Below are 23,533 nucleotides of genomic sequence, written 5' to 3'. Positions count from 1 at the left end.
CCTTTCCAAATCTGGCGCGTCTCTCCTTGTCCGTCTCTGGGAGCAGGACCGAGCGAGCTGGCCCACAGTAGCGACTGGCTTTGCCCCCGGGCCTGCCCCAGGCTGACCTGCCTGAAATTTACGTGGTGCGCCTTGGACTATTTACCTGGCTCGTTGCGTGGACACTCAGCTCGCCTCGCTCATTTGGCGACCCCCAGGACCCTGAAATCAGAATTGACTAGGGAGTGAAAAGGCTGTTGGCGCCCCCTAAAGTCTGAGCGGGACGCTCTGCTGGGAGACAGGGGCGCAGTCAGCCCGTGCCGCTCCATCTGGGGGTCCCGACGGTGGGGGTGGGGGGCACTAGATATGGGACATGGAGGTAATTAGGAAGGTTTGGAAGGACAAGAGGGCCAACCACGTCAAGCTAGCTTGCCATTTTGTTCTTAATAACTGCCTTTCTCACACCAAGCTTATGAGTGGAGACTCCTTTCCCTCTTATACAAACCGGCAAAATGGGGTGGGGAAAGGTTATGTAACACTATAGGGACCACACAGCTAGGAAGGGGCCCAGACAGATTTGGGTCCCAAGTGGTCTAACTGCACATCCCAAGTCCACCCCTATGGAGGTTCCTCTGTTCAGTCTGAGCAAGAAGCCACCACCTTCTGCTTGCTAGAAGAAGGTGGGACTAGTCTCTTTCCTTTTTGAGCGAATGCGTCTTGATTCTATACAAACACAAACGATTTATTTAGTACCTACTGTCCTCAGAGTTCAGCGGGAGTACTTAGATTTCACCTTTGAACCTCACCCTTTCATGCCCTTCCTGCCATCCAGTCTGTTACCAAATCTATAATTTTGCTGCAGCAGGATGGCTTGAATCTGTCTTCAAGACAGGCAGTTAAGCACTGGGACTAAGAGCCCAGGCCCTGGGGCCAGACCACCAGGTTGAATCCTGACTGAGGCCTTTCTGTACCTGGATTTCCTCAACCCTAAAGTAGGGATGGTAGGGTTTACAGCAATGGTTCTCAAACAGGGTTTTTTTCCCCTCAAGTGGCATCTGGCAATGTCTGGAGACATTTTTGGCCACCACCATGTAAGCAGGGGAGGATGTTATTCATCTGGTGGGTACAGGCCAGGGATGCTGCTAAATACCCTATATTGCACAGGACGGCTCCCCACAATGGAGGATTATCTGGTCCAAAATATTAATAGTGCTGAGGTCAAGAAACCCTGATTTCATGTATCAGTTCATGGAGATTGCCATCATTTCCAGCTCTCATCCTTTTATCTGCTCCAGTTTGGCTGATTATACCAACCTCAGTCCCCATCTCTTCCCTCATTCCAGTGCCAGAATTCTGTTGCTAAATCCACAGCAAGTCTTACAACTATTCTGCCTTACTACACTTGTTGGTCTCCCATTGCTAACAGAAGGAATGGGAATCTGCAGGTGCTTTATAAGCACCAAAGGTAATTCTTCTGCATGTTAAAGTTTGAGAATCACTGTCTTTACAGAATAAAATCTAACCTCTGTTATTGTACACATGGCTCTTCACCACTGGTCTCAACCTACCCTCCCAACCTCACCTTATGCCACTTCCTCTATGCTCCCACCATAATTTCCAACTCACTGTTCTGGGTCCTTACTTTTTGGAATGCCCTTCTTCCTCCTTGGCTGGCAAATTTCTCATCACTCTTTGACACTAGAGCTCAAGTCCCATTCTGGGTGAAGCATTCTTCAGTTCCTACAGCCAGTTCTGTTGCTGTCCCAGCCCCACGCATCCCTGTCCCCTCCTCACTTTTCTTTCAGTATATCTTTCCTAGTATTTACTGCATTGCGTAGGGTTCCTTGTTCATCTCTCCACTGGGCTAACATACTTAGACTCTAATGCTGCCTATGCTCACAGTGGTGGCTAAGCTTTCTGGCTTTGGAGTCAGGCTGCCTCCATCCAAATCCCAGTTCTGCCACTTATTAACTCTGTTAAAAGTTAATTACTTGACCTTGGGCAAGTGGACTCAGTCTCTCAAAGCCTTACAGGTAAAATAAGAAAAAAAATAGTATGCCTTCTCTGTAGACTAGTGTGACTAACTAATGGGATAATAATTGTTCATCTTAATAATGAATGTCTACCCATGCGAGGAGATGGTTCAAGTTTAGCATTTTATGAGTTTCTACTCATTTAATCCTTACAATGTCCCTTTAAAGTTAGTACTAGTATTGTTCTATTTTCCAGACAAAGAAATGGAGGCACAGAGAGGCCGAGCGGTTTGCCCAAAGTCACACAGTGAATGAATGGTAGGGCCAAGATTCACATAGAAATCCAGATTGCAGAACACACTCTTTACACTATGCAGGTAAAGGGCTTAGCCTAGTGCGTGGCATACAGTAAGTGTTCAGTAAATGCGAGATGAGGTTTGTTGAGGGCATAATCAGAGCCTAAGCCCACTGGCTTTTCTACCTGCATCACACTTACAATCTAAGCCTATGCCATTATTTTTACAACTCCTGTTCCTTTCCTTTTCTCCTTGCCCTGTCCCTGGCCACACAGGGGAAGGACATTGGGGTTAGTCCCCTGTCACAGTGCTGAGCCAGCACCATTGACCTTGATACTCAGTGAAGCTTAAGTGTGCCTAGTCAGGGCTAGAAGAGCATTAGCTCTTTGGGGATTAGTGGTGAATGGGGGGTTGGAGTCAACACATACCTGTCTGGAGGAGAGAGGTGAAGATGTGGGGTCAGGAACTCTGTGACCATGGTTTTGTCCTTATCAACATATGCCCTTTGCAGTGTGGACCTAGCACATAAATATTGGCAAAGCCAATTGATGAATAGGGAATGGATGAATAAATGCCACCAGCTGGGTCTCCTACCTTATGCTTTATCAGGTACGGAGTACACCTTCTCTCTCAGTGTTAAGAGAAACATTTATGTATTAAAGGTAAAACTTACTAAGGGAATTTAATGACTCATATAGGGTGTTGGATAACCAGGTTTGGAACCAGGTTTGACCATCTGTATGAGATGTGTTTGACATTGGGTACTTGGTTACAGCTTGGAATGCTTTATTGCTCCAACTACAGCCCTGGCTTTGAAAGCTGAGCCCCCTTCTTGCTAGTCCCTGGACCAGTTGCTCTGTAGGCCAGACTGCCTTGCACAAATACCTGTGCATTTGTGTACTCTGGCTTCCTCCGCAGCTGCCCTCCACAGCTGTAATGCCCCTGAGTTTGCTTGTTTTGACAGGTTGCCCCCAGAACTTCAATGGGATGAGGTTACCTGGCATCTGTAAGGCCTCGTGGTTTTGTTAGGGGCCACAGAAACACTCTAGTAAAGGCTGCTTTTGAGGGTGACCAAGGTGAGAACTTTCCTATCCGTTGACACAGCCTAGACCCTTCAGATCCCCTGTAGCACTGTCTTCCCCTTCAGGCACTAGATTCTTAGTGTCCCCTGACATCATCCTCTCTCCTAGGTCACCAGCTGGCTGATCTGAGAAACATATTCCCCCAGGATGTTAATGACTTGGGTAAAAGTCAGACCCAAGACCTTTGGGCATCACTTGTGTTGACACTGAGGCTTTTATAGCCTGGTGCAGAAGATAAACTAGCCCAGGGGTGGTGGTGTCAGGGGGAGTCAGGCTCGGGGCCTGGTCGTCAGGCCTCGCATATTGTACCTTGTTGGCTGCCATCCTGGGCAGCACCTCTTCACTGACCAGCAGGCAGATTTCTTTCTTTTTTTTTTTTTAGACAGAGTCTCACTTTGTTGCCCAGGCTAGAGTGAGTGCTGTGGCGTCAGCCTAGCTCACAGCAACCTCAAACTCCTGGGTTCAAGCGATCCTCCTGCCTCAGCCTACCAAGTAGCTGGGACTACAGGCATGCGCCACCACGCCTGGCTAATTTTCTCTCTCTCTCTCTCTCTCTCTCTCTCTATATATATATATATATATATATATATATATATATATTAGTTGGCCAATTAATTTCTTTCTATTTATAGTAGAGACGGGGTCTTGCTCTTGCTCAGGCTGGTTTTGAACTCCTGACCCCTAGCAATCCGCCTGCCTCAGCCTCCCAGAGTGTTAGGATTACAGGCGTGAGCCACCGTGCCCAGCCAGCAAGCAGATTTCTAATGGATCTGGCTCCTGCTTTGTGTATCTGATTCTAGGGAGATATACTTCACCCTCTTTAGGTCTTGAGCTGTGTTCTTTGTGAAGTGTACTTTGCTGTTTGAATCTACGTGAAACCCTGTTTAGTGCTGTAAGGGACATTTTAGTCTCAGACTAGAGTGGTAGCAGAATTTCGAGGTGTTAGCATGGACTTGGGATACACATGCAATAAGTAGCCCTGTGTAGGTGCCAAAGACACAAAGATGAAGAAGGCCTAATCTGTATCATCAAGCTCACTGGCCACGACGTATGATGGATATATATGAACAGAGTGTGTTAAGTAGAATAAGAGATCTGAGCAGAGAAATGGGAGCTCAGAGGAACCAGCTATCATCCGTGCTAGAAGAGTCATGAGAGGCATCAGAGAGAAGAGGATGTTTGAGCTGGGCCTTAGCGTATAAGTAGGAGCTTGCTGCTTTTGAGAGGACTGGTGATCAAAGGGCGTTACCAACAGGAAACAGCATACATGAGGTGAAGAGTCAAGAAAGGGCCTGGCAGACGTGTGCAGGGTGGGGTATATGGTGGGAACTGGAGGGCTGGAGATGGGTCTGGGGAGGTGACTTTGACATTTCAGCAGTCCAGGAGTCTGTGTCTGTGCTGTTGGGAGACAATGGAGTAGGTATTTAAAACTCAGGTGTGCTGAGCTCTTTGAATGGTGACTCTGCCTTCTGTCTCTGCTGGTCTTGTTTCCTCCTGGGACAGTGGGAGCAGAGACCAGGGGTCATGGAGGGACACTGTCTCTAGTAAGCAGAGAAACCACAGTGAAAAACAAAGCTCAGCTCAGTGGTTGTGTGTGGTTGTTTTGTTTCCTTTTCAAAGCCCTGGCTGATGAACTATGTGGATGGCCCCTGCGGAGTCTGGGCTTTTGAACAATTACCTTTAGAGCATCCCAAAGTCTGTATGAATTGCTAAGTAATTGCAAAGTTTCTCCAGACTTAAAGAGGGAGGGAGGGACACAGAGAGGGAGGAATGGAAGGAGAGACAGAGAGGTTGAGTTTTGATGCTCATGTCTGTTTTACATAAAATTCAGCCTGTGATCCAGCAGATTGACTGCTATTAGGACTGACACATTTCCTGGGAATTGTGTTCACATTTGCATTTCTTCTCTGAGCCCAAAGCCTTTTTGCATGTACTGATTGCATAGACCTCCCCACAGAGGATGAGTGCATATGCTTGTTGATTGGACAGTTGATGTAGGTCCTTCTATAGGTCACTCCAAGGCTTTACTCACTTATTTACCACTTAGTGACTACTGTCACGTAGGAGGCACTCAGTAAGAGATAGATAAGTGAATGAATGCCCTAGCATGGAAGTCCCATTGGTGGTGCTCATGGAGGAATGGGAAGATAGACAAGAAAATAGACGACACAGCACAGTGGACTAGTACCATGACAGAGAAGATATGGCTGCAGAGGAAGACCCAATCCAGCCAGGGATCAGGGAACAGAGGCAGGGAGAAGGGTGCTTTCTTCTGGGGACCAACCTCCCTTGGGAGAAAGTGCCCTATGGGTGGTTCCTAGAGGTTGATTATAATAGTAGCCTCTGGGCTAGTCACAGTAGCTCACATCTGTAATCCCAAGGACTTGGGAGGCTGAGGCAGGAGAACTGCTTAAGCCCAAGAGTTTGAGGCTGCCAGTGAGCCATGGTTGTGCCACTGCACTGCAGCCTGGGTGACAAAGCGAAACCCTGTCTCTTAGAAAAGAAAAAATAATAGCGGCAGTAGCAGTTAGGGTGGGTGCCAGCCTCTGTGTCAGAGGCTTTAGGTGCTTTTATTGCTAGATCCTCACAACACCCTCTGAGGTCGGCATTGAAGAGGAAGGGTGGTCACACCCACAGCTTATAGGCAGATCTGGAATCAGATCCAGACCACCGGACTCTGAGCCCTTCACCACTGCCTCGGACTGTCTTGGGATAGTTGTATTATCATCAGTGATGCTTTTAGGAAATCTGTTTTTAAAAAAGAAGATGCAAGAATGTGGGCCTCTGTGTTCAGAGTGGGAGCAAGCCATTTCCTCCCGGCTTTTCCCCCTCTCCTCTCCCTGTGTGACATCCGAGGCTGTGCCTGGGACAGGTAGAGCCTCTCTGTGCTCTCTGCTCTGGGGTTCAGTGACTCGCTTGCTACCTTCTCCGGCCCCCTCTTTGATCACCAAGGCAGCCTGCACTTTGTCCTCCATGGTGAGAGGATGCGGAAATGCTGCTTGGCAGAGAAGCAACCATACAGTTGCAAGGAAAAGGCTTTTTACAAAACACCTGCTGTAATTTAAGCCTCTCCCCTTTTGCCCTGCCCCCTCCTGCCCGTGTCACTCAGACGGGAAGTAGCTGCAGGGAACAGACTTCAGGGGATCCTGTTTCTGCATGGGGACCCCATCAAAAGGGCTGCCTAAAGCTGTCTTCCCCTGGGCACCTCCACAAACACACTCATCTTGTCGGGACAAGACAGGCCACAGCAGCCCGTGGGGAGGGGCTGGGAGGGCCTCTTGCTGGAAGACAAGCGCATTTCTTTCCCAAGGTCCCCCATCCTGCGTGCCACTTGGCTGAGCAACTTCTGACAGCAGCTCCCTTCCTTGCTGCGCTGAGATCCGACAGTGAACCTGAGGGTGGGCAGAACGAACACTGCAATGCCACTTACCTGCCATGAGGACCGGGACCTTTAATCGCTCAGCAGGGCAGTCACACGGGGCAGGAATGGTTGGCCTGGACATTCTGCAGCATTAGGTCCTGCTGCATGTCAGAGTGGGGCTCACCGTGAAGACCTCGTGACAATTCAGGAAATAGTGACTTGGAGATTTAGACTGGAAAAGACACACATGAAAGTGAATTGTGTCCCTGTGGGTGGGCGCGTATGCTCACAGAGATAGCTTGATGGCCTTGGTGTGTCTGCTCAGCTCACGCTGTCAATGTTTACTAATACCCTTGTGTGCCATGCACAGGTCTAGGCCCTGGGGACACAGAGATGAACAAGATACTCTTTGTGCCCAAGCACCTCAGCGATCCAGTGTGGAGACAGACAAGGGAATCAGAGAGAGTAGCGCAACACTTTGCTGCCCGCCTCTCATTATAGTAGGTTCTCTGAAAGCAGGACACATGTCCTGTTGATTCCCACATGACCAAAGCCTACCATGAACACTGGCATATAGTAGGTGCCCTACGTACGATACCTATTTTATAGCTGAGTAAACCTAGGCACAGAGACAATAAGTAACTCGCCTAAGGTCACACAGCTATAAGTGACAGACCTAGGATTTTAGGTCAGCTGTCAGGGCCAGGACCTGTGCCAGACCACCTCTATCCATGAGTGTTGTACTACCCTAAATGCCACGCTAGAGGCAATCACAGAGACACAGCGCCGTGAGCACCTGGGGTAGGGGCACATGAACTCAGCTTGGATAGCAGGTAGCCCAAGAGGAAGTTCATTGAGGAAGCCAGGATGGAGGGATCCGGGAGGGAGAAGTAGAACGTAGGCAGAGGGGCCAGTGAGAAGTACACTATTTCCAGGTGAGCAGGCAAGGTGCGCTCCAAGAAAGGAAGGTCGGTAGGCAAGGTTGGAGAGAAGGGGAGTGAGTCTGTGAAGGAGCAAAGTAAACTTGCTGGAGAATTTGAACTTTACTTTGAAGGCACTGGGGAGCCACTGTGGATTTCACACAGAGGAGAGACTGGGTCAGAGTTTTGTTCTAGTAACAGACCTCTCTGGCAATAGAGTAGATATTGAAGAATAGTAAGACAGGTCAAGAAGACAGGTGTTAGGACACCACTGCAGCTTAGAGGGTGGAAAAAGCCTGGGGTTCGGAATCAGGCAAATCGCAGTCTCCTTCCCAGTTTCACAATGTCTTTCTAAAACTTGGGCTATTTGGTAAATGTATTTGAGCCTGTGTCTTCTCATCTGAAAACAGAGACTCTACTTCCCCATGGGGCGGGGGAGGGGGTGGGTTATGGATGTTGGTCAGGATGATGAAGTACGTGAAAAGTCTGCTGCAGTAGTTTATCCAGTGATTGACATGTGATAATAGTGGCCAATATTATTGTTACTTATGATCATTCGGGTGAGAATTAATGAGGTTCTAATAAGACCCTGGTAAATAGGGGTGGAGAATTGGGCACGGACTTGAGAAATACTTTGGCAATAAAGTCGACACGATTTGGTGACTATACAGGGAGTGAGGGAGGGGCAGGAGTCTAGGATGACTCCGACATTTTGGCCTGGGTGGCTAGTGGGAAGGAGAGTGGGCTGTTCGTCAGGAGGGTAATGGGGGGAGCAGCATTTATAGGCAAGGATGATGAGCTCAGCTTTAGACATGCTGAGTTTGAACTGCCAGGACAGTTAGGGAGAGATGTCTGTGGGCAGGTTGGAAAGAGGTCTTAAGGAAGATTCATAAGCAAACTTTTAACACAAGATAGTGAAGTCATGATGTGGATCTGTTGACCACAGAGTGTGGGAAGAGGAATCATAATAGCTAGTGCTTATTGACTGTGTATTGTGTGTTCTAAGCACTTTATGTGTATGAGTCCTCTCAACAACCACTGCTTGGGAGGACTATTATTATTTTACCTTTTTTTTAGCGGGGTAAACCTAGGCACATAGACAGTAAGTAACTTGCCCCAGGTCACACAGCTGTAAGGAAAGGACCTAGGATTTTAGGCCAACTGTCAGGATCTGGGGCCTGGGCCAGACTGCCTCTGAGAGTGGAGTCCTAAAGCACAACGTTGCCCTCTGAGGGAGGGAAGGAGAAGACCCAAGGAAGGCAACAGGGGTGAGGCAGTGCAGAGGCAGGAGGAAATTGGACACTGGGATGTGGAAGAGGAGAGTTTCCAGGAGGGAGGGATCCACAGCATCAGTGGGGAGCACTGCACATTCCACGGTGTGGAAGTCCACTGAGAGAGCCAAAATGCCCATGGATTTGGGAACTAAGAAGCTATTACAACTTGGTGAGGGGAGTTTGGTGGATGAGGGGAGTTGGTGAACAACTGTGAGGTGAGGAAGTAGACACACTGTGCAATTATTTCCAGAAGCTTGACTACGAATGTAAAAAGTGAGAGAAGACGGTAGCTAGAGGTGTTAGGTAGAGGTGATGTTTTAGGGATGGAAAATGCCTACACATTTTTGCATGGGGAGGCCGAAGGCGCCAGAGGAGGCCCTGCAGAGTGGCCACAAGCGCACTGTGCTCGCTGGGAAAAATATCTCCATATTCACTTTCCTTTTCTATGCAGATTTTTAATACTTCTCCTCAGGTTCTGGACAGCTTTATTAGGTGGAGCAGAGAAAACGTCTTTCACAATCCCCAAGGGTGACTCATCACTTGTTAAATCCAGACCATGTCAAATTTGGTGCAATATGTTATCCACTGAATCTGCCTTTGAAATATTCTCTGAGAGAGCATTACATGCTGGGGCTCCCTGTCAGGCATGGAGAATTGGCGTCTGCTCTGTAGATCCCCGGAGGTGAGAATGGTGGTGGCACAAAGGCTTGGGGAGGAAGGAAGGGGACCCAGAGCACAGCGGGGTCGTGGGAATAAGGACACCGGCTTTGGACTGGACACGAGACACTTGATGAGGAGCACATGTGGTAGGGGTGGAAGGCAAATCTACGGGAGGAGACAGAGGGTTGCTTGGATCTTGTAGGAAAGGGAAGGCACGTGATAAGGAGGTTTGCTGGGACGACAGCCCTCTGCTTGGCATGATTCCAGATGACTTGGCTGCTGCCAATTAAGTTCTTAATGATGGAAAAGGCTGGCATTCTTTATGAATGCTGTATGACCAGGCTTAGAGGATGCAGGTCCAACAGGCTCTGAGAAGATGTATTTATCTAGGAGCAAAGACAACCTCTGCTTTTGTACATAGGCTTCTTTTGTTCAGACCAGAAGCAGATACCACAGAGGGTTAAAAGCTTGACTTAAACAAGAAATTCAGCTTTGCCTTGTTTCATGGTGCTGATGTCCCTGAGGCTCTGGGCTGGAATTAGGGTTTGGCTGCCAACTTCATAAATTTGCCTTGGTTGAAATGGTGTCTTTGCTCTTCTTGGAAACATCTCTTTGAAATGCACACACCTTCACAGACAGCCTTTATGGATGGGGCCCTCCCGAAGGATACTGTCCTGAATCCAAAAGGCCACACAGGAAATGGCCTTGGGATATATGTATATATATGTGTGTATATATATATATATATATATATATATATATATATATGTTTTCCCACATGAAGCAGCAACTCAGCTGAATTATTTGCTTGATCACGAGTCTTTGGATATCAGGAAAAGTGAACAGTGCATCTTTCAGAGTCACTTTTCAAGCTTCAAGGTTCCATCAGTCGTGGAGGACACTGGGGAGCCAGAAGGACCATCCCTGCTGGACCCCTCCCAGCCCTGTCCCGCCAGGTTGGATGCAGGAATGTGCCGTGTCCCTTTGCCGGGGTGTGGGTGGGATGGACGCACAGGGTACTCTCCTTGGGGACACAGGGCAGAAGCCACAGGTGTCTTGCCTCACCTTTTGTTAGTAGACAAGGAACCAATGATGTCCTTCTCCAGGAGGGCATGGCTGGAATAGCATATGGCTCAGCACAAATGTGGACTCAATGAAGAACCATAATTCTATATGTGGCTTTATTCCTATTCCACAGGGTCTGAATTTTCTGTCATGGAAAAGGCCTATCTATGTGCATGTTCCACACTGATTCTGCAAATGAGTGCATAGGCCTGTGTACAAGCTTTGAATATCCACGTCAGAGCTGGCAGTGGTGCTTATTTCTGCCATCCACCCTTCTAGACCACGGGGGCGCCAGAAGAGTCTGGGAGACAGTATCCAGTATGCCTAGAAATTAACAGCTTTGATACCTTTGATTCTTTCACTTGTATTTGATTCATTAGTCAGATACATTTTTTTTCGTTCAGCCAATCACTCATTCATTCAACACTTTGAACAACTACTGTGTGGCTGGCTGTAGGCTAGGGATGGTAACGCAATAGTGATTCCAACAGTCTTAGTTGCTGCCTTCCTGGAGCTCACAGTCGTTAGGGGACAGACATTAAAGAAATGAAGACACAGACAAAATACGTGATTACAAACTATGGTGAGTGTTGCGCTGGACAAGATGAGGGTGCTGTAGTGGGGAATGAGAGAGAACAGTTTAGATTGGGGGCATCTAGTGCAGGGGAAAGATTAAAAAGGCGCTATTCACCACAGACAGCACCCTGTCTATTGAAGGGATGTTACGAGGAACCGAGGGAGCTCTAAGGAAGGAGTGCCTGGCTCCTGGGTAGGGCTGAGGGGGCAGTTCTGGAAAGCTTCAGGAAGGAAGGGACATGTAAGAAGAATCTTGAAAAACAGAAGTTTTCTACATGGAAAGGGAATAGTGATGTTCTAGGTGGAGGCAACATGGTGTGTTTGAGGGAACTCCCAGCAAGGCGGAGCTTATGCCACATAGAGGGGGTGGCAAGAGATGAGCCAGGAGAGAGAGGCACGGACCAGCTAACACAGGTTCGTTTTGTATCAGAAGCAAGTCACTGAGGGGAGTGACATGTCACTGAGGGGCTGGCGGACATTTTCTGTAAAGCATCAGACAGTAAATATTGTAAGCCCTGTGGGCCATAAAATCCATTGCAGCTACTCAGCTCTGCCACTGTAGTGCAGAGGCAGCCACAGACAGTATGGCTATGTGCCAATAAAACTTCATAAACAAACCCAGGCAGTGCGCTGGATTTACCCACAAGCTGTAGTTTACCAACGCCTGCTCTGGAATGATAATTCTGGCGGCTCTGTGAAGGTTAGAGTGGAGGACGGAGAGAGAATGAGGTAGGGAGGCCAGTTAGGAGCTGTTGCTTTAATTCAGGGGCCGTAAGGAAGGGACAGTGGGGAGAAATGATTTGTGGCATGCTCCAAGGTAAAAATGACAGGACTGCATGCTCAATTTAATGGGAGCATGTCTGGTTATTTCTTTAATGCTCAGTGGACTGATTCTTCCAGTGAAGGGAAAAAAATTCATGGACATTCTAGGCATGTGACTCAGAATCACATGCACATCTGGGAGGTCACCTGCTGGTCACTAGATATAGCGCTTGGTGCATTACATAGATTATCTCATTGTTAAGCACAACTCTTACGAATTCTTAAGAGTGTTAAGTTGCATTTTCTATTTCAGTTTAAAAATAGTAAGTTGTTTTTCCCAACGTCATATCGCTGGGAAATGGAGGAGTCAGATTTAACACGATGTGGTGTCAAAGTCTGTGCCATTCCTGAGATGTGGAATCTCTTCTCCTCCTCCCAGGGGGGTGACATGAAGCCCCGCCCACGAGCCTGTGCAGCTCTCTCCTCTCCCTTCTCTTTGTCCCCCCTAAGACCCATTCCGCCAGGAGGAAGAGAAAATGCATGTTGGGGAGATAAATACCAACGTCTGCCGCAAGTGTTGATCTGTTTTAACTACCAGCCTGTATTATTGTCGTTTCCTAGGACTCCTGTAACAAAATACCGCAAAGTGGGTGGCTTAGAATGACAGAAATTTATCATCTCACAGTTTTGGAGGCCAGAAGTCCAAAATCAAGGTGTCAGCAGGGCCGTGCGCCCTCCAAAGGCACAAGAGGAGGAGGTGTTCTAGGATTCTCCTGTGCCTTCTGGGAGCCTCAGGTGTTTTTTGGCTTATAGGTGGCTGTCTTCTTTCTGTGTCTTCTCATGGTTGTTTTTGCTCTGTGTGTGTCTGTGTTCAAATTTCCCCTTTTTATAAGAACACAAGTTATATTGGATTGGGGCCCACCCTAATGACTTCATCTTAACATAGTTAAATCTGCAAATACCCTATTTCCAAATAAGGTCACATTTTGAGCTACTGGAGATTAGGACTTCCCCATATTTTTGGGGGGTGGGGCAGGGTGGGGACAGAATTCAACCCATAACACAGCCCTTTCCCAGGAAGAATTCTGGAGCTTCCTTAGACCAAGGTGCCTGAGTGGATTTCAGTCTAGTTCCTACTCCAGTTATCTTCATTGTGGTCATTTTCTCGTCTATTTTCAGTATAGGTTTTGCAGGATGTGAAGATTCTGTCTGTATTCACTCATGGTTTCATTACTATATTTCAGGTGGGCTCCTGTCCTAACTTCTCAGACTTTGTACTTGTGAGGGTTCTTCCAGCCTGAGAAGACCCCTCAATGCATTTGCCTCCCAGCCTCTTCTTTCCCTACTTTGCGCTTTGCTCATTCATTTATTTGTTCATATAACAATAAGTGTTGAGTTCCTATCGCATTCCAGGCCCTGAGCTCACTGAGCTCTAAGGATATAAAGATGAAAAAGACAGTTCCTGCTCTTGGGGAGTTCTTGTGGGAGGCCACACAAGCCAACAGTGTGGAATTGAATAGGGAAGTGTACATGCAGGTTCCCAGCTTAGTTGGTGGGACAGTGGTTCCCTGGTGCTGCCAGGGGACAGTCTGAGCTCCCTTGCAGAGCAAGCCAGGCCTCCCATGACCTGGCCCCGGCCCCCTCAGCAGTTTCATCTCTTGCTGTTTCTTTTCTTTCACTTTGTGCTTCACCCATTTTGATCCACTTGCTGTTCCCCAGCTATACAGCTCTCTCTCTCAAATCTTGTCATTCTTCATGAATGCCCTCTTAGTTGGGATATGTCCTCCCCGCCCCCCCCAAGTCCTCAGCTATGCTCTGCTTAAACAACTCCTGCCTCTCTTTTGGGCTCATCTCCAGGGCTGCCTCTCCCAGGAAGCCAACTACGGCCCCCTTCTCTGCCATCCTCCTAGCTCCCTGTGCTCCTCTTTGACCTCTCCTCCTCTAAAGAGACTCCGACCTAGGTTTATTTTATCTTTGTGACTCCAGTGCCCAGTAAATTAATACAGTACCCCGTGTTAATGGGCGCTCCATCAATAAACGCGTTGAGTCCTGTGTTCTGTGCTTTGCTTCTTTTCTCCACCCTGTGGCCTCCTTTGCCCCAAATCACATGTTTGCTCATCATTTTTTTCTCTACCACAAGCCCAGAGACCTCACTGTTCAAGATGTCCTTTCCTTTATGCAGACACCTCAGCCCTTCTGGCCCTAATGGTCAGTGGCCACCTTTGGCTACCCACTGCCCATCATCTCTGGTCTGCCTTGCTTCCCACAAAGAAAGGCCTGCTGACTTGTCTGTAAAGAGATGGCTCTCATGGGGGAAGCAAATCTTCCTATATGGCCTTCCCTGTTTCTCAGTTCCTAAAGTTTCCTCTTCTCCCAATTCCAGGAGCAAGGGACCACTGTTTCTGCTTCATTGATTGATTCAATAAGCATTTTTTTTTTTGAGCCCTAAATTTATACCGGGGGCTGTGGTTGAAGCACACATCTAGTTTCTGTTTTTCTAACCAAAAAGATATGTTTCTTTCGCCCCTTTCTGCTTCATATATTGGGTTTCTCCTATGAACTAAATGACACAGTGATTTTCAAAAATATTTTAAGAATTAAAACTCTTCAAATGAAAGCTTATATGGAATATTAATGAATAAAACAGAATAAATCAACATTTTTTTATATATTTCATTTGATAAATCTGATTTGTAATATTTAGTCAATTAAGAAAATAATAATAGCGTTATGATGAATATGAAAATTTAAAATTGAGGGTCCAGGGTGACAGTTGCAGCCTCAGAGCATCCACACTTCAAATGCACCCCCATATTTTGTATTGGTTGTACAGCCTGGGGAAAACTGTGACAACCAGACATTGGAAGTGACAGCATTTTTAAACAGGACACCCCTGAATCTCAGGCTATTCTGATTAAAAATATTCAGAAACTTGAAAGAGAAATCTAGGAAAAATTGGTTTTAATGTTGACTCACTAAAGCTTTGTAACAATTTTCTCATTATAAGGTGTCTAATTAAAAGGAACAGATGAACAGATTCTTTCCGCAATTTATATCTTTCACAGAAAATATTTCTCAAAGTTATGTTGCGTCATTATGAGAGATTAATTATGTCATTAAAATTTTTTTTTCAGAAACTTCACTGCCTGTTTTTCTGTTTCCTTCTTTCTGTTTCTCTTTGCCTTTAACACAGCAAAAAATGTTTAATTTGGCATGTCGAGTCCAAACTTCATTTGTCAGTCTCATCACTGACCATTGGCCACAGGAGGAGCAGTAACAGAGTGGCTCTGCCTTGCTGAGTTGATCTTGTTCAGATTTTTAAAAGTCTGCCAGTCTAAGATTACAATAAGCACTAAAGCTACCAATAATAACTTACCATGGTGCAACATGTCATGTAGTCACTTACTACTGTATAATTTACTGTTACATCTGTATAAGACAATGCACTCAGTGGGGGGCCTGAGCCTTGCCTGGTATTTAATTGAACAAGGCACAGGGGCCAGAGGGGAGGTAGTGTACTTGCTTGTACAGTTTATAGCACGAGAGGACTTGCATGGATCTGAAATTGTTAAAGGATCTCTTTGGAGCTACAGTCTTCAAACATGTTCGTGGTTTTGACAGGAGAACATTTATTCTGCAGTCAGGATGGGTATATTAACCTGTAGCTCATGGAAACCACTGGGGTCTGTGATAGTTCACATTTGGCATCACACACTTGAGTGTCTCTGTTTATACTTTTAAAAGTATTTTTAAACATGCAGTTTGAATCAAACATTTGCAGAACCCTGGAAACCAATAGGTTGACCCCCTTTGTGTTGGAATCAGGTGTAAGACAATTGTTGGTCCCACGTGGGACCTTTTTGGCAGGGCTGGCTTGGGGGGGGGGGCTCCCTGTTCTGATCAGATGAATGTCTAGTCTGCCGGTTCAGGGCTTTTTACCTCCCAGGAGCTCCTCGGCAGTGAATTGAATTGAGCAGACACAGGACAGGTCTCATGTGGCTGTGGGACTAGCTCCCCCTGGTGAGGGATGATCAGGAAGGTCTAAGGGGGAAGTTGTCAACTTCCTGAGAATCCACAAGGCTCCCACTGGGAAGGCTACGTACCCCCCACCTAGAACTACTCCTCTCTCCAGCAGGGGTTTTGATGCCTCCAAGACTCCCCCCCACTGACTTCCTCAGGGTCCCTGTGCTTGTGCTCTGGGTTTAATAATTGTAATGGACTTAGAAGTCACTTTCTGGACTAGGAGGCCAACACAAAAAAGAATCAGATGACCAGGAATGCTTCTTGTTTTTATTTCACTGTGTGTTCCTTGGTCGGGCATTATTTCTGTGAGTTCTCTATATTTGCAGAGGCCTCAGGTGTGCTGGGCTTGGGAGGCCCCACTGGTTAGGAGTAGAACGGTGGCAAGTAGATGGCCTTTTTTAACATCCTGAATTAAGGATGCATAAGCCTGCCAGCATGTCCTGCCCTATTTACAAAGTCACACAGGATTCAATCAGAATTATTCAGGCACATGTTGCTATGGCTGACCAACAGCCATGGGCAGGGGGGTACGGATGGTGTGATCGTCTTCTGTTCTGTGCAACCATTTCCTGCCAGTGTCCATGATGGTGTCTTTGTTTTCCAGCTGACACTTGCAGGTGGGTGTTCCCCGTGGTTCCAGCCATAGGTCTTTCCGCTTCATGTTGAATGTTCTGTCTCAGGGTTACCTCATCTATTTTCATACTTCTACTGATGACTCCCAGATGCCTTCAACTATCACTCTGGAGTCACAGGACTTCAATCCACCTTTCCAAAGTTACTCCCCCAAACTTCTTTCCATTTCTTACAAACCGACCAACCTCAATGTTCTTAGGTCCCTCTATGCCTCCCCCATGAAGGCAAAGCAGAGGTAAGGCCCTATTGTCAAAGAGCTTACAGCCCAATGGAAAGTATAAAAAGCACACGCGCTTACTCAGTACCAAAGAGTGGCACCCAGGATTACAAGAGTCTGAATGCAGGAGCAATTATGCTTGCTGGGGAGGATCAGAGACTGTGCTAGCAGGAGGTGATATGATGTGGACCTTGAGGGATTGGTAAGATTCAGAAATGCAGTGATGCAGAGAAATGCATTCCAAGAAGAGCCAAAGCTAGAGGCAGAACTGGGTGGGAAGTGTGCAGAGGAGAGAGTGGTTCCATGTGCCTGACGTTGGGCTGTGTTGGAAAGGTAGGTTGGGAAGAAGTCGTGAAGGGCTTTGATTTACAGGCTCACATCTGAGTTTTATTCTAGGTGATGTGGATTCTTTGATGATTTTAGAGCAAAGGAGTGGCATTATCAGAACTTCGTTTGCAAATGAAGTTTGGCCTGGCACCACTGTCTGCGATTGGGAGTGGGGAGGGAGGAATTCCTGAGTGAGGGGAGTGACAGTGGGGATGGAGAGTTAGCGTAGGACGTAGGATTTTCAGGGCAAGGGAGAGAAGGGGTCTATGATGTCCTGCAGGTTTGAGCCTGAGTGATTGGGAGACTCAGGATAGTATGAACACTGTAGAAAACAGAGGAAGCGGGTGTGCTGGAGGAATGAACTTAAGGCATGTTGAGCTGGAGGGATGTCTGGGGACCCCAGGGGGAGACTGCTCCTTTCCCCTCCCAGCCTCGGTGTTCCAGACTCTAGGTCAGTGCAGTCTGGCTCCATCCCTGACTCCTACCAGCCAGGCCCCACATATCTTGGTGCCCAGGCTTGGCTGACCCAAGGCAGTGAATACTGCAGCAGGTCCTCCAGACCCCCGTGTGGTGGGCATAGATATTAGGACATCAGTCCTGATGGGCCAGCCTAGCACTGAGCACAAGAACCTTGCTGCCTGTCTCCAAGTTCTGTGCTCTATCTCACAAGACTAGCTTTTGATTGTCTCTGAAAATTCTTTTCTTCTTTTTGAAGTTCCCTCCTAAAACAGAAACCCTGCCGCAGGCTGATGTCAGGGCCTGGATGTCCATGGACAGAATGCAGAGGCTGAAAGCTGATCTTTAAAGATAACTTCTGGGTTTTTATATGTTCAGTTAGCCTAGGGGACAGCTTGTGGCTTTTGGTTGTTGACCATTTTTAAGGTCATAGGCTTGGCTCAACTCTTCTGTCTATAAGGCCCAGCCCCCATGCCTGTGTCATCCTCAGGGATGGGCTCTGGCCGTTGTCCCACTCCTGGGTGCTACTTGAACACCACACCATGCCAGTGACCCCCAGGAAGTGTGAGGCGTCCAGCAGGTGCATAGCACACTCTGTACCTTGTATTCACTTGGGTCCTTTGATGAAAGCACTTTGCATCCTGCCTCTCAGGTTTTGAAGATTCCTTTGGATTCTCACCCCTCTGTCCCCCACCCCAGTTGTAGGTACACATAACTGGACGCATGACCTTTATGCTACCCTGGAGGTCCCTGACCTGCTGGGGGTGTTGGTGTGGTGTCTCTTGGCTGTTCCTGCTGCTAGTGGCATCTTAGTTCTGACAGTGCCATCATCCAGTTCCATGGAAGTTTCCTTTGTGTTTGTGGTTTGGGGACTGCAGCAATAAACTGAAACTGGAGAAAGGTCTGGGAGCATCCAGGGCCTCCATGACTGCTTTAGTCAAACGTCTTCAATCACTTTCTTCTCATTCTGAAGTCTTCACATAATTAAAACCGTTCCCAGCCAAACACTAAATAAATTTTGCACATGCTGCTTGAATTACTGTGCAAGCTTACCCCAGTGTGGCTTTCTCAGAGATTAATATTTCACTAAAACTACCCCTCTGGGTAGGCTGAAGCCAGCAGCTGTGGAAACTCAGCTTTTGCTTTATACAATGAAACTTTAGGATGGGGCTGCATTTCACATTTCTCAGATATGCTGCTCACTTGGAAAAAATAAGCGTTCTTGGCGAAGTCCACGTGGCATGAGCCCCAGCTTGTGTTTCTATCTATTCAGACATAAAATGATGAGAAAATGCAGCTCTTTGTGTCATTACAAAACATTGGTGCATACAAATACTTGGTGCATACAAATAATGAGCACTTACTATGTGCCAGGCATCTTAGATGCTCTGTATTTTTACAAAAACCCTGTGCGTGTGCCAGCCCTGGGCCTGTTTGTTTTCTGATCCCTGTTCTGCTCTGGAGAGCTGGGGCTGACCTGGAGTCTGCCTTTCCCAGCTTCAGGGAGTCTCTGGTTTCCTGCTAGGTTTGGCCAATGGAAGCACCAGTGGAAGGCTGGGAGGTAGCGGAAAAGAGGAAGCCAGAATCTTTCCCCTCTCTCTCCTTTAAGTGTCTCTTCCAACCAGGGCTGCATCTCCCCCATGGCTCCAGCTCCCACTATTTGGGTCATCCTTGGTTCCAGATTCTTCCTGGTGACCCTGACTCCTGGGTTCTGGCAACTCTGCCTCTTACCTCTATCCCCTCAACTACCTGCTGCTTACTGTTGCTAACATCTGGATTGCATTATGATCTCATCCCGGGGAATCTTCTTCCATTTAATTTCATCTTTCTAAAGTTACACCAACTTGAGAGGATCTTTACACTCATTTTTTTCCTGTTATTTTATCATATTATGGGGCTACAGATATTGTTAGGGTTACATATATTGCCCCTGCCACCCCTCCCCCTCCCCTGCCAGAGCATCAAGCGTGTCCAACCCTCAGGTGGTGCTCACCACACCTATTATGTACGTATACATCCTTCCCCTCCTCCCCACTCCCACCTGCCCACCTCCCGATAAAAGTTTTTTGACATTTTGATTACATTGTATATATCTTTGCCTCTCCCTAAGAAGGGTTAGAGGTAATCCCTTCCCCCCACAATGCTCGCCACAACCCTAAAATGTGGGTCTCCCCCCACCCCCGAATCCCTGGTGAATACTACCACCATTTGAGCATCATAGGTTTAATCAGTCAGTTCATCTATTGCAGCAGTCTTCAAATCTCAGCTTCTCTGTCACCTGCAAGCTTATTTCTATCTTTATCACTGCAACGAAGTCCCTGCATTAAATTACTTCTGTTGCAAATACTGAAGCAGTTCCTAGGTCTCAGCTTAGATGCTGAGTGATGGATTGAACTAGGAATAATTAGCTTTGTTCTAAGGATGAGGAAATGGAGAGTCAAAAAGCTTAGCTAACTTGTTCAGTCTTAAAGGCAGGAAATGGTGGAGTTTGGGCTTAAACCTAGGCTTGGTTAATCCTGCAGCTTGTGCACTTTCCCATACATCAGCCTGTGTTCTGTTTACTGGTGCCACACGAAGTCCAATTTCTTGTGTACGATCCCATCATATTCTAGAAAAAGTAAACCCTGATAGTCTTTCCCAAGGTCTCCTCAGATGAAAAACTCTTCATCCCTTCAGCTGTTCCTCATGAAAAAGAGGGTATTTCCCCTAATATCCTGGTTGGGTCTTTTATAATAGATTAGTATTTCTCAAACTTTAATGTGCAGAGTATGATTCAGGAGGATCGTAGAGATTGTTCATTAAGACATTTTTAAAATTAGGCTTTTTTGGGAGATAATTTCAAATTTATGTGCAGTTGCAAGAAATAATGCAGAGATCCCATATTCTGTTTAACTAGTTTCCCCAATGACCACATCTTGCAAAACTATAGTGCACTATCACAACCAGGATGTTGACATGGATATGGTCAAGATATAGAACATTTCCATCACCACAAGGATTTCTCATGTTGCCATCTTATAGCTAAGCTCACTTCTGTTCTGATCCCATCTCTTCCTTAACTCCTGACAACCACTAATTTGTTCCCTATTTCTATAATTTTATCATTTCAAAAATGTTGTATAAATGAAATCATGTAATATGTAACCTTTTCTAAAATATGCAACCGTTTGAAATTGTTTTTTTTCCATTTAGCATAATTCTCTGGAGATTCATCCAGCTTGCTGTGTGTATCAATAGTTTGTTCATTTTTTATTGCTGAGTAGTATTCCATGGTATGGATGTACCACAGTTTGTTTAAACAATCACCATTTGAAGGACATCTGTATTGTTTTCAGTTTTTAGCTATTACAAATACAGTTGCTATAAATATCCATGCAGAGGTTTTTGTGTGAACACAAGTCTTCTTTTTCTCTGGGATAAATGCCTAGAAGTATAATTGGTGGGTTGTATTGTTGTATTTTTAGTTTTTTGAGATACTGCCAAATTGTGTGCTGTTTTACATTCTCACAAGTAATGCATGAGTGACTCACTTTTCTACATCCTTCTCAGTATTTTGTGTTGCCATTCTTTCTTTTAGCCATTCTGATTGGTGTGTGGTGGTACCTCATTGTGGTTTTAATTTGCATTTCCCTAATGACTAATGATGTTGAATATCTTTTCATGTGCTCACATGCTATCTGCATATCTTTAGTGAAATGTCTTTTCATGATGTTCTCCACGTTCCAAATGGATTGTATGATTCTTTACTCTTGAATTTGGAAAGTTTTAAAAATATATACTAGATACTAGAAATAGGGAACAAATTTATTCTTTGTCAGATAAATGATTTGAAAATAGTTTCTTCCACTCTGTAGCTTATCTTTTCATCCTTTTAACAGAGTCTTTCACCAAGGAAAAATTTTTAATTTTGATGAAGTCCAGATTATCAATTTTCCCTGCTGTGGATCATGCCTTAGACTGTGTCCAATCTAAGAATTCTTTGCTTAGCCCTAGGTCCCAGAGGTTTTGTCCTATGTTTTTTTTCCTAAAAGTTTCATAGTTTTAATATTATACATTTAAATCTGTGATCCATTTGAGTTAATTTTTGTATAAGATGTGAAGCTTAGGTCAAAGATCACTTTTTTGCCTATGGATATTCAATTCCTCCAGCATGATGAAAAGGCTGTCTTCCTTCATTGGATTGCTTTTGCAAATTTGTCTAAAATCAGTTGGGCATATTTGAGTGGGTCAATTTCTGGCTTCTCTATTCTATTCTATTGATCTATGTGTCTATCCCTCTGTAATAACACACAGTCTTTATTAATGTAGCAATGTAGTCAGTCTTGAAAGTAAGTCTTGAGTAGATGGATTCCTCCCACTTTATTCTTTTTCAACCTTGTTTTAGCCATTCTAGTTTCTTTGCTTTTCTGTATTAATTTTAATGTAATCTTGTTTATATCTACAACAAATTTTTGCTGGGAATTTAATAGGAATTGCATTTAACCTACATATCGATTTCGGAAGAATTATTCATAGCATCTTTATTACTATGTTGAGTCTTTCAGTCCATGGTCATGGTATGTCTCTTCATTTACTTAGATCTCCTTTGATTTCTTTCATCAATGTTGTGTAGTTTTCAGCATACAAGTCCTATAAATGTTTTGTTAGATTTGTACCTAAATATAGTTGCACATTGCTTAATGACAGGAAAACATTCTGAGAAATACATTGTTAGGCAATTTCGTTGTATGCAAAGATCATGGAGTAGTATTACACAAACCTGAATGGGTTAGCCTACCACTCATCTAGGCTATATGGTCTAGCTTATTGCTTCTTGGCTATAAGCCTGCACAGTATTTTACAGTACTGAATACTGTAGGCAGTTTTAACACAATAATAACTATTCGTGCATTGAAACATAGAAAAATGTTATAGTAACAATATGGTATAGAAGATACAAAGTGGTTTACCTGTTCAGGACACTTACCATGAATGGAGCTTGCAAGACTGGATGTTGCTCTGGGTGAGTCAGTGAGTGAGTGGTGAGTGAATGTAAAGGCCTAGGGCATCACTGTACACTGCTGTAGACTTTATAAACACTGTACACCTAGGCTACACTAAATTTACAAAAATTTTTTCTTTCTTCAGTAATAATAAATTAACCTTAGTTACTGTGCCTTTCACTTTATAAACCTTAATTTTTTTAAACTTTTGACTGTTTCATAATAATACTTAGCTTAAAACACAAACACATTGTACAGCTGTACAAAATTGTTTTCTTTCTTTGTATCTTTATTCTATAAACTTTTTAAATTTTTTAATTTTTTTAAAACTTTTAAAAACTGTTTTTGTTAAAAACCAAGACACAAACATACACATTAGCCTAGATGTATGCAAGGTCAGGATCATCAATATCATTCTCGTCCACCTCCACATATTTTCCCACTGGAAAGACTTCAGGGGCAAATAACATGCATGGAGCTGTTATCTCCTATGTAAACAATTCCTGCTTCTAGAATACCTTCTGAAGGACCTGCTTGAGGCTGTTTTACAGTTAGCTTTTTTTTTTTTTTAATTTAAAGAGGAGTATGCTCTAAAATAAAAAAGCATGGTATTAATAAACGCATAAACCAGTAAAATAGTGATTTATTATCACTATCAAGTATTATATACTGTACATAATTGTACGTGCTATACTTTTATACAACTAGCAATGCAGTAGATTTGTTTACATCAGCATTACCATAAACACAAATAATGCATCAAGTTGTGATGTTATATGTTACTGAATTCTATTTGCTAATGTCATGTTAAGAATTTTTATTGGGCAGCAGTACTAGGGTAAAGAAAAAAAAATAAAAGAAAAAAAAAGAATTTTTACATCTATATTCTTAAGGGTTTTGAGTTTTCTTTTTTTGTACTGTCTTTTTCAGGAATTGGGATCAGTGTA

At 45.2% G+C, this 23,533-nt stretch overlaps 1 protein-coding gene across 3 annotated transcripts in view; it reads left to right on the top strand.

Annotated features, from left to right (window-relative positions):
- EVA1A (eva-1 homolog A, regulator of programmed cell death) overlaps window positions 1–23,533 on the top strand; it is a 60,009-nt gene that overhangs the window by 1,073 nt on the left and 35,403 nt on the right. The gene's annotated exons all lie outside the window — the stretch shown is intronic.

Source organism: Microcebus murinus, chromosome 3 (genome assembly GCF_040939455.1).
Source record: "Microcebus murinus isolate Inina chromosome 3, M.murinus_Inina_mat1.0, whole genome shotgun sequence".
Lineage (NCBI taxonomy): Eukaryota > Metazoa > Chordata > Mammalia > Primates > Cheirogaleidae > Microcebus > Microcebus murinus.
This window is presented reverse-complemented; position numbering and strand designations above follow the sequence as displayed.